At 35.5% G+C, this 16025-nt stretch overlaps 1 protein-coding gene across 4 annotated transcripts in view; it reads left to right on the forward strand.

Annotated features, from left to right (window-relative positions):
• The window catches only part of sulf2b (sulfatase 2b), a 150855-nt gene that overhangs the window by 11841 nt on the left and 122989 nt on the right, over nucleotides 1–16025 (forward strand). The window lies entirely within an intron of this gene.

Raw genomic sequence — 16025 nt, forward strand, 5'->3', positions numbered from 1 at the left:
TAATGTTGTTGGATGCCTGTGGTCTTCGGGCCCTCAGACGACACTGCATCACTCATCGGCATGATTCTGTCATTGACATTACTAAATGGGCCCAGGAATACTTCCAGAAACCACTGTTGGTTGTTCAAAAGCCAGCATCTCTGATGGCATGGGGGTGCATAAGTGGATATGGTATGCGCAGCTTGCATGTTTTGGAAGGCACTATGAATGATGAAAGGTATATAAAGGTTTTAGAGCAACATATGCTCCCCTCCAGATGACGTGTATTTCAGCAGGACAATGTAAAATCCCATACTGCAGCTATTACAACAACATGGCTTCGTAGTCTGGGTGCTGAATTGGCCTGCCTGCAGTCCAGCTCTTTCACCTATAGAGAACATTTGGCGCATCATTAAACGAAAAATATGTCAAAGATGACCACGAACTCTTCAGCAGCTGGAAACCTATATCAGGGAAGAATGGGACCAAATTCCAACATCAAAACTCCAGAAACTCATAACCTCGATGTCCAGACATCTTCAAACTGTTTTGAAAAGAAGAGGAGATGCTACACCATGGTAAACATAACCCCGTCCCAACTATTTTGAGACCTGTAGCATGCATCAAATTTGAAATGAGCTCATTTTGTACATAAAATTAAAACATTTCTCAGTTTAAACATTTGTAATGTTATCTATGTTCTATTGTGAATAAAATATTGGCTCATGTGATTTGAAATTCATTTAGTTTTAATTGTATTCAAATTTAAAAACGTCCCAATATTTCCGAAATTCAGGTTGTATAATTTACAATTAATTAATATTGGCAGCTGTAGTAGTAAAATAATGTACTAGTTTTCAAAAGAGTTCCACATGTATTGCTTATTTCTTATGCAAAGATGTTAGCCAATCATAAAAGTGGGTATTTATATTGAAGTCTTGAAGAGTGTTCAGATTGGAGGGCTAGAATGGGTAAAAATGGCTTTTTATTTCCAAATCATGATCACTTTTGATAAAAAAAAAAAAAAAAAAAAATGCAATTTACCTTAATTTTCGTAAAAAGCGCCAGTAGTTCACTGTGTGCAACCATTTGATGTCATCAACGCAGAATGTACTGTGCACAGAAAATAATGGTGCCCCCCATAGTCCAAAAACGATGTCGATTTTTTCAAATAACATACATTTTCATGGGTTTTTTACTACATATTTAAATAAGAGACATCATTTACGTTATATTAAGCTATACATGTCTTAATACCCGGGGATCCCTTTAAGGCTTTTCGGTCTGATTAATTACTGATGATTTATTTAGTTGTAGCTACAGTGTTTAAAGGGATAGTTCACCCAAAAATGACAATTTTCTTCTGTTGAACACTTTTTTTTTTTTTTTTAAGAATGTTGGTATAACCAAATAGTTGCTGGAAGCCATTGACTTCAATATTTCTTTCTTCTCCATACTATGAAAATCAATCAGCAGCTGTTTGGTTACCAACATTATTCAAAAGCATCATCTTTTGTGGTCAACAGAAGAATTACATTCCTACAGGTTTGGAAAAACAGAGGGTGAGACAAAATACATTTTTGGGTGAACTGTCCCTTTAATGTAGTGTATTCTTAACAATCAGTTGTGTTGCATTTGACTAGACAGGGGTTATCTGTGGTTAATATTCTTGACATTTAAAACTTCTTAATGTTACACTGTAAGCTCTTCAGATCAGTGTATTTGTTTCTAAGTTCTTTAGAACACCAGTGCACAGACAGTTTTCTGAAGAACTGGAGAATAACTAGTTCTTTGTTGAAACTAAAAAAGTTCTCCAATGACATCAGACTGGTAAAGCCCTTTGGTCCTAATTGGAACCTTTATATGTAAGAGTGTCTTTGAATTCTGTGTCTTTCTCTGTTTCTTTAGTGCTTTCTTTGAACGACGGCATGGTTGCCATTAGCAGGTCAACATAAATGTTTTCAAAATGGAACATCAGTCAGGGATTGGCTTTATGCCACCACTTACACACACACAGGAGCTCATACAGAAGGTCTGTTCCTTGTTTGTTGAAATATTCCATGCTTGCCACAGGTACGCAGGCATGAAGTTCTCCAGCGCTTCGCTTACTCTCCGCTCCTTATAAACACACACATACAGTACACTCCGTCCATGTGGAAAGCTCCGGGTTATTGGGTGCTTCCTCTCACATGTTTCCACTGGATTGTCCTCTGCTGAGTCAGTAGCTCCATCAATATGCATGCATACTTGCATATAGCAAGTGCTTGTCTTTGCATGTGTATTTCAGTACATACGCTCTTGCTCAGTCTGGCAGTGAGAGGAGAGAGATCTGGCCTTGCCTTTAGAATAGAGTGGGATACACCCATCAACTGTTTGCCTTTGTCTGTTTAGTCCAAACTTCTTTTTTCGCCCCATATGTGTAATTTGTAGTGCGCAAAATAAAGACAGTAAGGCCAGGTGGATCAACCAATAACATTTTATTTAACAAAAATAGATACATTTTAATGCATATGCTGGGTACTTAACATCTTTTACGAGGGAATGAACTACTTACCCCATGAAGCAAGTGCATGTACCATTCTTCTACGAATTTTTGCAGGCAAAATGTATTCATTATTATAGGAATCCATGGGATCTGGAATTTCGAGTGAGGAAAAATTTTCCCCACATAGATTTGCAACTGGTTCCCGAGAAATTCCACACAAGTGACCGCAGTTTATTTAAATGAAACAAAAATTGACAGTATAATATAAAGTATAACATAGAGAATAACATACAATATATTTGAAGTTTTTTGCAAAATATTCAAATATGCAGTGCTTAATAGAAGGTTGCTGCTGATCTCTGTTAATGCAGTTTTTGTTAAGTAACTTCTGATTGGCCAGTCTCTCTTCAGGATTATGGGTAGTGTAGTTCTTTTTTATTTTGAAAGTAAAGTTGAAATTGTGACAGTTAAACAGTTTTATCAGTTATGCAGTGTCATTAGACATAAAATATTTTTGCTGCAATTGACCCTTCGCTGGGAGTTTGATTGGCGATCTGACCAATCATAATGCTGAATCTTCCCTTTTTGTCCAACAAACAAACCAGACAGGAGAGTAGATTAATGTCAGTGGACTTGAACTTGAAAAATGGTGTGTATTGACATCATTCCATGGCTGAAACAAGATACCTTCTGATGTTCATTCATGTTTATTTTGCACTATAACTAGTAAAGAGGAAGAGATGATTGGTTCACGTGCCGCTTGAATTGAGGTGCTACAGTGATCTGTCATGACACAAAACGGTACGTATTGTTTGAATTTTGTACAAAATGACACAATTCAAAAGGTGAGACTTAATTTCGTGAAAGAAGTAACCTGCTCTGTCTTGTCTGTTGGCGTGAGAGCACCATGGATTGTCGGACATAGCAACAGTAACTAAGGAGGGCAGGTTTTTGTAAAGGGTCAATTGTCCAATCACAATAAAGTATTCTAGAAAGCCATGTAAAAAATAGTCAAAGCATCTTAGCATTGATACACCTATTGTGATCTGTACTAATGCTTTGATAAAAGCCCTTCTTTATCATGCCAAAACATCTTTGAATATTTAATCATGAGAGATTCAAGCAGTCTCTCACTTTCTCTTTTTCTTCTTTTCTTTTTTCATCCTGTCATGGCTTTAAGCCACCTTGTCAAGTCAGTCTGCGCTTTCTCTCTCTCTTTCATTTCACACATCACTGCGCTCACTCGTCTCCTCGCTTATCTGCCCACCTCTTTATTGGCCCTCTATCCTGGCCTTTTCTCTTAACATGCCTACAATTTAGCTCTACCAATAAAACTATCTCACAAGTAGATAAGCCTGGCCTAATACAGCTTTATGAAGAGCTGAGGTAATTTAAGTCATTTTGTTTAATTCTGTTTGGTCACTCAGGGCTCCACTTCATTTACTTATTTCAAATTTGTGTGAAAGGCTAATTGGTGTTGGTCATGAGGTCTCCATATGAATGACAGAGGGAAAGTTAAATTTAACAATGAGAAAGCGCTACAGAATTGAGCCAGAAAGAAGCCTTTGAGCAGTGACATGTAAAGCTCATGTTCGTTTGAGTTTGGGTTTACTTAACATTTAAAAACTGACATTGATTAAAATGCCAAAAAGAAAAGCAGTTCACGCATCCAACTGCAAATGGCTAGGTGCATAGTCACACTCCCTCTTTTTTATCGACATTTTCTGTCACCTAAATCTAACCATCATACATTTTTAGACCTCAGAATGATAGAATATAGACTTCAGAAGCTCATATCTGATACATGTAAGAAAAGGGCCTCCATGTCAAATGTTTAGGAGTTTCAGAACGATTTTATGTTGTGCACATACCACAAGCAAAATCAGATTTACATGAATGCACGTACAATGGATTCTATGGGGCAAGACACCATTAAATGTGTTCATCAAACTAGTACAGCAGTCTCACCTCAGAAAGGATGCTAACTTTACAATTCTCAACATAAATAGTATAATAATACTAATCTCATTTTTAAAGCCTCCAGAATGTTTTGTCCCATAGATTTCCATTCTAAGTACATTACTATATTTGTTTTTATGAACTGATGGACAAGTCGAAATTAATTAAGTGGCATTCCACAGAAGTTGCCGATAGAGCTTAACTGGTATTGAGCCCAGAACATGCTTTTAAAGTGAAGTTGTGAGAATAAGTTGTGATAAGGCGATGATTAACAGGATTTAATTAGGCCAGCATTGATTGGGCAGCATGAGCCAATACATCATTGCGAAGCGACATTGAAAAGCCAATTAGAGTGGGAGTTCGAGGGAGAACTGGAGACATGAGGTTTGTAGTAATGTGTTGTTGACTGACTGTGGAGGCTGAAGAGTTACATACTAAATTTGAAATGAAGCTTCCAGAGAAGAACAATGCATTCCACGTGATAAGGACTGAACGCATAAGAAAATGTGACCAAACCTGCTGATTTTATGAAAAATGTTTGAGTTCATGTTGAAATTTAACACACTTGCAAGACAGTTGTTCACTACCATTCACTACCACTACCAACGGTTTTAGGTCAGTTAGATTATTTTTTAAGACATCAATACTTTTATTCAGCAAGGACGCATTAAACTGACAATAAAGACATTGATAATATTACAAAAGATTTCAGTTTCAAACAAATTATGATTATTTGAACTTTATATAAATCAAATAATCCTTAAAAAAATGTACCACTGTTTCCACAAATATATTAAGCAGCACAACTGTTTTCAGTATTGATAACATTAAGAAATGTTTCTTGAGGAGCAAATCAGCATATTAGAATGATCATGTGACACTAAAGACAGGAGTAATGATGCTAAAAATTCAGCTTTGCATCACTGAAATAAATTACTTTTTAAAACATATGTGACCCTGGACCACAAAACCAGTCATAAGGGTACATTTTTGGAAATTGAGATTGATACATCATCTGAAAGCTGAATAAATAAGCTTTCCATTGATGTATGGTTTGTTAGGATATTTGACTATTTGAAAATCTGGAATTTGAGGGTGCAAAAACTCAAAATATTGACAAAAGTGCCTTTAAAGTTGTAAAATGAAGTTTTTAGCAATGCATATTACTAATCAAAATTAAGTTTTGATATATTTACGGTAGGAAATTTACAAAATATCTTCATGGAACATGATCTTTACTTAAATATCCTAATGATTTTTGGCATACATCAATGTTTCAACTTAACTCTTTAAGATTGTTGAGATCTCTTCTAGAACATTTGAACAAACAATTTTTATTTATTTTTAATAATCAGGAAAAAAATCAGTATTTACCATCAATTTATTCTCACTGTTATAAAATACAAAATTAGTTATTAAAAACTACTTGTCAAATCAGATTTTTTTTTTTTTCTTTCACAAGGGGTGGTTCTCCCATATTTGTCTCTGTTAACATTGCACTGCATGGACCATTTCATAGATGGACCATTATTTCAAGATTATGCAACTGGACTTAAGAACCGTTAATGATTGATTCCCACGCGAGTGGGGAAAAAGAAAAAAAAAAACACCTAATGAGCACCAGAGTACACTCTCGTCCAACAGAACTAAATATTTAACGGAATGGTACGTTTGACTCATAGACTGCAAAATTAAATAAGAAGTGTGAAGTCTGTTGTATAATTCCCAGTAAAGGCCGCATTTGACAGTATGTAGGCCTGAGACTTGTGCTGTCTTGCCAAAGCCAGGTGAACCAAAGGACATACTGAATGTTTAAAGGCAGAACTTTGCAATAAATGTGCTCACCGTTACTCTGAAGTGGCCTTCAGAGAAGAAAGAGAATTGAAAATTAATGTGAAGCAGAGAGACTGAGCGATGGAGATATTTTATCCTCTGCAGGGACGTAAATATAAACTGATGCAGCTGTCAAATATTAGCGATATCTGATATGTCGGAGCTGTAAGTAAGTGACTGCCGTAATCGTGTTTAAAAGAACACCTCATGCAGGCTTGTGTGTACACATGTTTAGCGAAGCGTCCTTGTTTATGTGTGAGAACAACAGGAAAAGCAGAGCCTGGGGACATATCTAAATCGAGTGATGGTGTGTCTGTCAAGTTGCTAGCCTACTTTGTTAATGACTGTCGTCAGGATGTGAGTCTTCCCGAAAGAATGCTATCACATACACAAACCAATTTTACAACTTATTCTCTCCAGCCAAATCAATTTCAAGCTCTCAGACAACTCCTGCTAGCATTTAGCGGGTTTATTGATGCTCTTGTTGTGTTTATTACTCGGCGTACAATGAAAAGGCAGCAGGTTTAATTCTCGCATGCTAAAGACTTTGGAAAATAGATAAAACGCAAGAGCGGGAGATGAAAGTGAGCACGTAATAATAGAAACAAAATGAATGTGCAGGGGTAAAAAGGGAAGTTTAATGACTGTGTTTGACTGACAGGGTTTAGCGCTGTAAGCACACACGGTGTGATTTGGGTAATTACAGTAGTGCTTTCCTGCTAAGACTGACTGTTACCTTGACGCTCTAAAGGAGTCCTTGAGGAGCTATGCGGGTGACTTGACACTCCAATGAAAATGGCTTGGAGGAAAACAGATCCGGTATCACCTCTCGCCTTGTTAACATCATCAAATAAAACAAGCGCTTGAGGAAAAGTTGCAAAAAGCGCAGTGATCTTTTTCTCCCTGTGCAGACGCCACTCAAAACTTCCGCCGCGGGGCGCATCACATATGCTTCTGTGAGCAAGAACTGAATTCTTGAAATGAAAACTGTTAGTGTACCTTGTGATAACAGCTGAATTTACTAGATTTTCACATTTTCTGAGGAGCTTGTCCATACAAAACTTGCTTTCATGATGGTATGATGGTGTTGTGGAGGCCTGCCAGTCGGTTACAATGCAGATGCTAAGATGTGGCATGTTTGGACGCATTTGAAAAGGAGTTTTGGGTGTTTTCTATCTAAGGCATTGCTTAATGCCATTAAAGCGATAGTTCACCCAAAAATAAAAATTCTGTTATCAGTTACTCATTCATGTCCTTCCAAACCAATAAGCCATTCTTTCATCTTTGAAACACATATAAATATATTTTTGAGAAACTTGAGAGATTTCTGTCACTCCATTAAACGTCCATTGCACAGATGCTTCAAAAAGTTCACGAAGATGGTAGAAATAATCTACATGGTTGAGCACTATAATCCACAATTGCTTAATGTGATGAACAGATCAAATTTAAGATTTTATTCACATATAAACAATCTGTGAATTGATAATGCACATAGGGCACATCAAATATGGTGAACGGAATATCTGTGAAAATAAACCTCAGTGGATGACGCTTTTTGAAACAAGATTTTGGTGGAATTGACCTTCAGTGGAGGGACATAAATCTTCAGATTTCATTAAAAATGTCATCTTTTGTGTTCTGAAGATGAACGGAAGTCTTATGGAATGACATGAGGGGGAGTAAATGGGTTTTTGGGTGAACTATCCCTTTAACATGTATTTCATATATGGATAATATTTGTATTTGTATTTTTTTTTTCTTCTGGCCAGATTTACATCAGTGTTATTATTTTGCTATGCAGTTTTTATTAATATTTTGAATTATTATTATTATTTTTTTAGATTTAATTTCTATGTAATATTAATTCATTTTGATTTTTGTTGTAGTTATTTTGCATTAAATGAAAAATGTTGAAATAAAGTTTAAGTTAATATGTATGTATATATGTGTGTGTGTGTGTTTGTTTTATATCTCTAAGGTTTTAGTTTTATTTAACTATTAACCCTAATTTACGTCTTGATTGCATCAATATAAATATGGGTACATACGTACATCTTGATTTACATTTTTCTTAAAAAATAAAATAAATAACCTCAGTAACAAATGTTTATAGGGATTAGAAGTAGAAACTGGGGAAAGGGCTTTATAGCACTCTCTTTGGGGAGAGAAATATGAGAAGTGAGGTGAAAATTACAAGTTCAGTCGCTTAGAAAACTAATAGCACACCTTTCCTCACCAAGTCAGATGATCTGAGGTGTGATCCATGTCTGCAGCATAAACAGTGTGAGATGAGTAACCCACTGAACTTTAATATTTAGTTTGAATCTCTAACCTTAATTATGAGCAATAATAATAGTGATGTACCCTAGCAAACTGCTAATTGCTGATGTTGAGGCTCTGAGAATTGAAATGTAAATGTTTTCTATTCTGAGCAATGTTTGCTAAGTTTATCCTTCAAAAATGAGTTAAACATAAATGTTGAAAATGGGTCATGTTTGTCAAAAAGATTGCATCAGTTTGTTAAATTAAATCTGCAATGTAACATTCAAGGTGTCTGTTTGTGTGGCTTCATGAAGATGTCAGGCCTCTGATAAGGTCCAACAGGACCTCTACTGCCCTGTCCTTGTTTGTTTGTAGATCAGCCTTATAGATCAGGAGAAAATTGTACAAGCCTGTATATTGTGTTTGCATTGAGCGGCCTCACCACACTCATACTCTGTTGTAGCTTTTCAATAGCTTTATGCTAATCAGTTCACCATCGTTTTTCCCCTTACATGTGACTGATTGCCTGGCTCGTGTGTGTGTGTGTGTGTGGTCGGGCACTTGAAGGTCAGTAAGATGATTGCTCTTGTGGGATTTCTCTACTGTTTATCCCCTCTTTCCTCATCTGTTTTCCCCATCTTTCTCATCTGTTTCCGGAGTAAGTGTTGATAGGACCGTTTCTGCTTTTTAAATAAGATCTGGCAGTTGTGTTACATGTTCCTGAGATTGGATTTTGCCAGACTAATTTCCAATCTCTCTCTCCCTCACACACTCCATCTTTCACTCACTTACTCTTTCTGTTTTCTGCTTTTATGTTGGTTCACAGCTACAAGATGGATTGATCAATGAATTTCAATTTGGACTCAAGCATGATTCGTTAAAGTTTACACAGGATGGATAGGAGAAGCAGAGATGGGGAGAGGAAAGGAGAGATAATCATAGTGTGGCCTATGCTGGCATTCATTAAACCAGCTCTGCTGGACTAGTCTAGTGGGGTTTAATTGGGTGCTTGAAAGGCCTCTGGAATCAATTGACTTGGAGAAAGGGATGAAAAGCGGATGAGAAATAGAAACAGTGAAGGGATAACAGATGGAATTAAAACTAGGCTGCCTGAAGGTTGCAACTCTCCTTGAATTGATTTCAGGACTTACAGGGGAAGGGAGGCAAAGTGTTTGTTAAAAACCAAGACTTACTAAACCTATATCATGCCATTTTCTATTCTTAGAAAGATTATAATTTTCTGTACTAAATCCTAAAAACACTTGAATGTCTTTGCATTAGAAAGTATTAAACCAGTTGGCATTCAAATGATTCAAACAGATCTGTTTCAAATGAAGATAAAAGGTATTGTGAGACTTTGTGGTTGTCAAATGTGGGTCATGCACATGGTTAATGTGATGAATTACACCTGTGGTTACTTTACTAGCAGTGCATTGTCATATGACCATTTGTGAATATGATAACTCCTCTCCTGTGGCCTCATGGGATTGTGAAGTGCCCATCAGGTCCACATTTTAAAATCTCACTGGAAGCAGCAAATAATTTGGACATTACTCATTTGACAGACTGCTTTTTGGATATTATATAGAAGGGAAGTAGTCATTGTTGGGAACAGGAAAAAAAAAAGGGAAGTTAGTTCAGAGAAAAACTTGCGAAAGTATTCATACCTCTTAATTTTTTTCACATTGTGTTCACATTTATGTTGCTGCCTTATGTTAAACGGCTTTGAATTACTGCTTTAAGTTTTTGTCAACATCAACATACATTCCATACACCATAATGACAAAAGAGTTTTGTAACAACTTTATTAAAAATAAAAAAAACTGAAATTATTACATTGCATAGTTTTTCTGCGACACTTGAAATTTCGCTCAGGAGCATTCATATCGCTTGTAGTTGTTACTATATTTTGAGTGGAGTTAACCTCTGGCAAATTCAATTGAATGGGTATGATTTGGAAAGGCACACACCTCTCAATAAAAGGTCTAACAGCTGAAAATCATATCAGAGCAAAAAACCAAGCCCTGAGGTCAAAAGAACTGCCTGTAGAGCTCAGAGACAGGATTGTGTCAAGCCACAGATCTGAGGAAGAGTTCAGAAAATATTCTTCTGCATTGAAGGTTCACAGAAGCATGTAGTCTTCCTTAATGGAAGAAGTTTGGTCAAGCCAGGACTCTTCCTAGAGCTGATCTTCTGGCCAAACTGAGCAATCAGAGACAGAAAGAGTAGAGTCTTGGTTTGTGTGGTGACAAAGAAGCTGATGGTCACTCTAGTTAAACTGCATAATCATATATGGAGATGGAAAAAACGTACAGAAGGATAAACATCACTCCACCAATCTGGGCTTTATGGCAGTGTGGGCAGGCTCAATTCTGAAGATGAAAACCCACTTGGAATTTGCAAAAAAAAAAAAAAAACACTTAAAGGACCCTCAGACTGTAAGAAACAAGATCCTCTGGTCCTCAGGCAGCAACATAACAAAGCATGAAAAAAATGAAGGGGTATGAATACTTTCGCAATATAGACACTGCTCAAAAATTTGAGGTAAGATTCTGTTTTATTTATTTTAAAGAAATTAACACTTTTATTCAGCAAGAATAAAAAAAACTTAAAGGAAATGTAAAGACATTTATAATATTACAAAATATTTTTATTTCAAATAAATTCTGTTTATTTGACCTTTCTGTTCATCAGAGATTCTTTTACAGTTTCCACACAAAAATATTAAGCGCAGCGCAGTTGTTTTTAACGTTGATGACAAAGTGTTTCTTGAGCAGCAAATCAGCATATCTGAATGATCATGTGACACTGAAGACAAGATAAATGATTCTGAAAATTCAGCTTTGCATCAAAGGAATATATTACATTTGAAAATATATTCAATTATACACCTGTCTCACTGACATGTGTAACAAATTACAGCTCAACTAGTCTGCCACTGCTCATACGCTCAAGAACACTCTCACTTTTTTTTTTTTTACAGCTTTGCCCAGTCTGAATATAGGCAGGGGCTCTGGTGTGGTTCACCGTTACTTTTTTAAATTGCCCCATGGACCAGCGGTCATCAGCTTATCTTACCAGGCTCAGCATCTATCTAAATTATTAATCTAAGTCTGGGAGCATGGACGCATCACAGCAAACCCCAGAGGCTAGACAGGTCTACTGTCCAGACAGAGAGACAGAGCATATCAGACATTTTACCCTGTATCTTTTTGATAAATGTAATATAGGTTGGAGCAGTGGCCCTGTGGTTAGTGCTCCAGACACGAAAACCAATGAAAGAGACGCAAGCTCAATTCCAGCTCATATCATGTACTGATCCCTCTTTTTCCTCCTATCATTTCCTCTCTCCTCTCAACTACCATGTGTTTAAAATCTCCCAGTGATTTAACAGGCAGAGTTTGTGTATGAAGACAAGGAAACTTGTTCCACACTGACTTTCAAGGCACCCTAACACCACGTCTATTTGAAAATAAAATAGAAATTTATGTAAAATATAATGCATGTGACCTACCAGTTCTTACCTACTAGTACTTTACACATACTGTACTGTACAGTAGTAAGAGGCTAATTTGCCATTATCTGGCTGCTCAGGTCGTTCCCATGCAGCCGATGTGCTGTTAATCACTCATGAGTTTGTTGTGTGCATTTTCTCCTATCTTCTCCGAATAAATAAGTCAGTATTTCTTAAGTGTTGTATTAATTTCTGGCTTGTTGAGGAAGCCAGGCAGCAGCAGGAATTAATTGCATCTTTGCAATAGTTATGTGAAGCAGCAGCATGCTGCATGGTGATTAAAAGCGCTTCACATGGAATATGAATAAGAGCATAAATCACGCCAAGCGGTGGGCCGCGTAATGAGGAAAACTGATCACGTGGTGCATCGGGGCCAATCCACGATCTCAGCGATTACTGAAGGTCGTGGGAGGAGAGGAATCCAGAAAAAGAAGATAGCAGCAAAAAGGCATTCATGTTTTTACTTATTACGTGAACTGTCAAAACTCTGTTATTACGGGAAAAAGTTTACTGAGGTTCTTATGTCCTATAGATGCGGTAGATTTACCTTGCTAGTCATAGTTAAAAATGTTTAAAAAAAAATACAAAAACTATAATTATATTAAAATCAAATAAATAAATGCAGCGCTTAACTGTTCCAAAACTTTGATCTTATTGTACTTTTTCCATTTATGATGGTTGTGATGTTTTCTGACAAAACACTCAAATGCTATTAGTCTAGACTGTACCACGTTTGCATGTAGTGTTTTGTTTTGCTTTGCTTTTATGCATCTTACTTTACTTTGTCTTGGTTGCTTTGAATTTTGTTGTTTTGTTTTTGTTTTACCTTTGGGTTTTTTTTTTGTTTAGTTTTTTGCTTGTTGTTTTTTTTTTTTTTTGTTTTGTTTTTATGTTTTATGCTTAGCTTCGTTTTTCTTTTTTGCTTTGCATTTGTGTGTTTTTTTTTTTTTTTTGCTTTGCATTTATGTTTTGTTTTGCTTGTTTTTTTTGTTTAGTTTTTTGCTTTGCTTTGTTTTTCTGATTTGCTTTGCGTTTGTTTTGTTTTGCTTTGCTTTTTGTTTTTATTTAGTTTTCTGCTTAGCTATGTTTTTCTGTTGTGCTTTGCATTTGTTTTTTGTTTGTTTCTTTTGCTTTTTGTTTAGTTTTTGCTTTGCTTTGCTTGTTGTTTTTTGTTTTGTTTTGTTTTTTTTTTTTTTGCTTTGCATTTGTGTGTTTTTTTTTTGTTTTGTTTTGTTTTGTTTTGTTTTGTTTTGTTTTGCTTTGCTTTGCTTGTTGTTTTGTTTTGTTTTGTTTTGCTTTGCTTTGTTTTTTTTTTGTTTAGTTTTTGCTTTGTTTTTTTTTTTTGCTTTGCATTTGTGTGTTTTTTTTTTTTGTTTAGTTTTTGCTTTGCTTTGTGTTTTGTTTTGTGTTTTAGAATTAGAATAGCAGTTAACAGAGCAAAGCCATGTTTGTGCATTTTACCTGTAATCCAGTCTAAATTCTGTCATTGCAGTTCCTCAGGTTATTATATCACATTTCCGCTAGGCGTGATTTTCCTCAAATACCATTACAGACGTAGGTCACAAAAATAGAACGGAAGATGAAGAAAAAGAGGAGAGAAATCATGACGCATGGAAAAGGGTGACAGACAGACAGAGAGGGAGATGAAAGCCACCTCTGTATCAGTTTTCTCTCACCTATCCATCACCTTGGCGACAGCAGGTCTGTGGTTGGGCCTGTTTGCTGTCACTGAAGCTGTAGTGAGGGAAGCAGCCATTTTACATCATTGATTTACATTAGTCAGAGAAGAAAGCTGAAGAATGACTGAAGAGAGTGACTCACACGCACACACACGCTCCCTTGTGTGCAGCCTTTTAATATTGCATTGGGTGTTTGGTGTCTGCTTTCTACTTGATGGGGTTTAATTTAATCTACGGTGGCTAACTTTCTCTCAGTGTGGGGCTCTTTTCAACACGCTGACAATTACAGAGCGAGAGGAGAGGGAGCAGAGGAGGAGAAAAGCCAAAGTAACACAACAGAAGAAAGAAAAAGAAAAGGGGGATTATGTATGGTGGAAAACCTAAGAGGGAAGAGAGAATGAGTGGCGGATTAGAGGAGAGTGTGATGGAGTGACAGAGACAGAGATGTGTAAAGATGAACAGGAGAGAGGGTCAGTGTGGGATCATGGCTGAAGGGAAGGATGTTGAATGATGGCTGAGCGTGTGCCTCCCGTCAATGTCACCTTAACATGTCTCACTGCTGCAGGGAAACACGCTTCTTACAAAGACTCTCACTAAGTGGTTGACCTGATTGGTTCAGACTGTCGAAAGCTTTTTCCAAAAGTGTTCTTTCATATGAAAACATTTGACTTTTTATGCTTTAATAAGACACATATTGTGATTAGTTTTGCAGCTGTCAAAATTAGCACATATTATCATGTTTAATATAGCTACCAATTTTAATAATAGTACTGAATTTTATCTATTTATTTATTATTATTTTAATAATGTTCTTGACTTCAATCAAGTATTTGACAGTAAAAAGGCAATTGTTTATAATATTACACAAACTTTTTTTCCAAATGAATTTTTTTACAGAAAGAGAAATATCTGTCTTTATATAAAACATACAAATATTTTACAAAAGTATTTTTACAGCTGTCAGAGTTGACATGTTATTGTTATGTTCAACACATCTACCAATTTTGATAACATTACTATATTTATATACTTATTTCCCAGATAATATTTTAATAATATTCTTTGGCTATACAGTAACAATTTTTATTTATTTATTTATTTAATCTATTATTTAATAGCTGGCAAAGTGAGCATGTTAACATATCTACCAATTTTATCTGTATTATGTATGTATGTATGTATGTATTTATTTATTTATTATTTTCCAGATAATATTTTAATAATGTGCTTTGACTTCAGTAGACTTCCAAAGTGTATATAACAATATAAATCATTTTTAACCTATTGTTTATAATAATAGACTTAATCTTTTTCTCATACAGTTTAAATGGCTCTTTATGCATGAAAATATTTGTTTATTATTATTTTAATAATTTGCTTTGGCCTCAATCAAGTATTTTTACAATAAAAAAAGGCAATTGTTTATAATATTAGACAAACTCTTTTTCAAAACAGTATAAATAAGTCATTATACATGAAAAGAAATATATTTATATATAAAATAACAATATTTTACAAAATTTATTTTTACAGCTGTCAACGTTAACGTTATTGTTATGTTTAACACTTTACCAATTTTGATAACATTACTATATTTATTTTCTTATTTTCCAGATAATATTTTCATAATGTGCTTTGGCTTCAATATTGTATATAACAACAAAATTCTTATTTTTTTATTTTTATTTTTTATTTTTTACAGCTGTCAAAGTGAACGTTAACATATCTGCCAATTTTATGTATGTATGTATTTATTTATTTATTTATTTTCTTTCTTTCCAGATAATTTAACAATGTGCTTTGACTTCAATAGACTTCCAAAGTGTATACAGCAATACAAAATTATTTTTAACAACCTGTTATTTATAATAATAGACTTACTCTTTTCCCCACACAGTTTAAATGGCTCTTTATGCATGAAAATATTTAGCTGCTTTTATATTTCAGAAAGGGGTCCTTGCAATAAGATATTAGGGTCCTTGGGATCAAATACTTTGAAAATACCTGTCATAGAAAATTGGGGTTGAGCTTTTCCTGACAACCTTGCAACCACTCAAAACACTTTAGCTACAAGATTGCAACACCCTGAATCACACCCCTCTTGGTAGTTAAATACATCCAATGGAGAGTGACAGGAAATTATTCGAGGATATTTGGTAATGCGTTCAGGATCAGTTGCATGCCATGCTCGACCATGTTTAATCCACACCATGACCACGGCTCGACATCCCCTACACCACAGCTCTGACGTCACAGTACTTTTTCACCCTTTGACCCTGCATTTCGTCTCGAATACATTTTATTTACCAAA

Source organism: Onychostoma macrolepis, chromosome 23, assembly GCF_012432095.1.
Source record: "Onychostoma macrolepis isolate SWU-2019 chromosome 23, ASM1243209v1, whole genome shotgun sequence".
Lineage (NCBI taxonomy): Eukaryota > Metazoa > Chordata > Actinopteri > Cypriniformes > Cyprinidae > Onychostoma > Onychostoma macrolepis.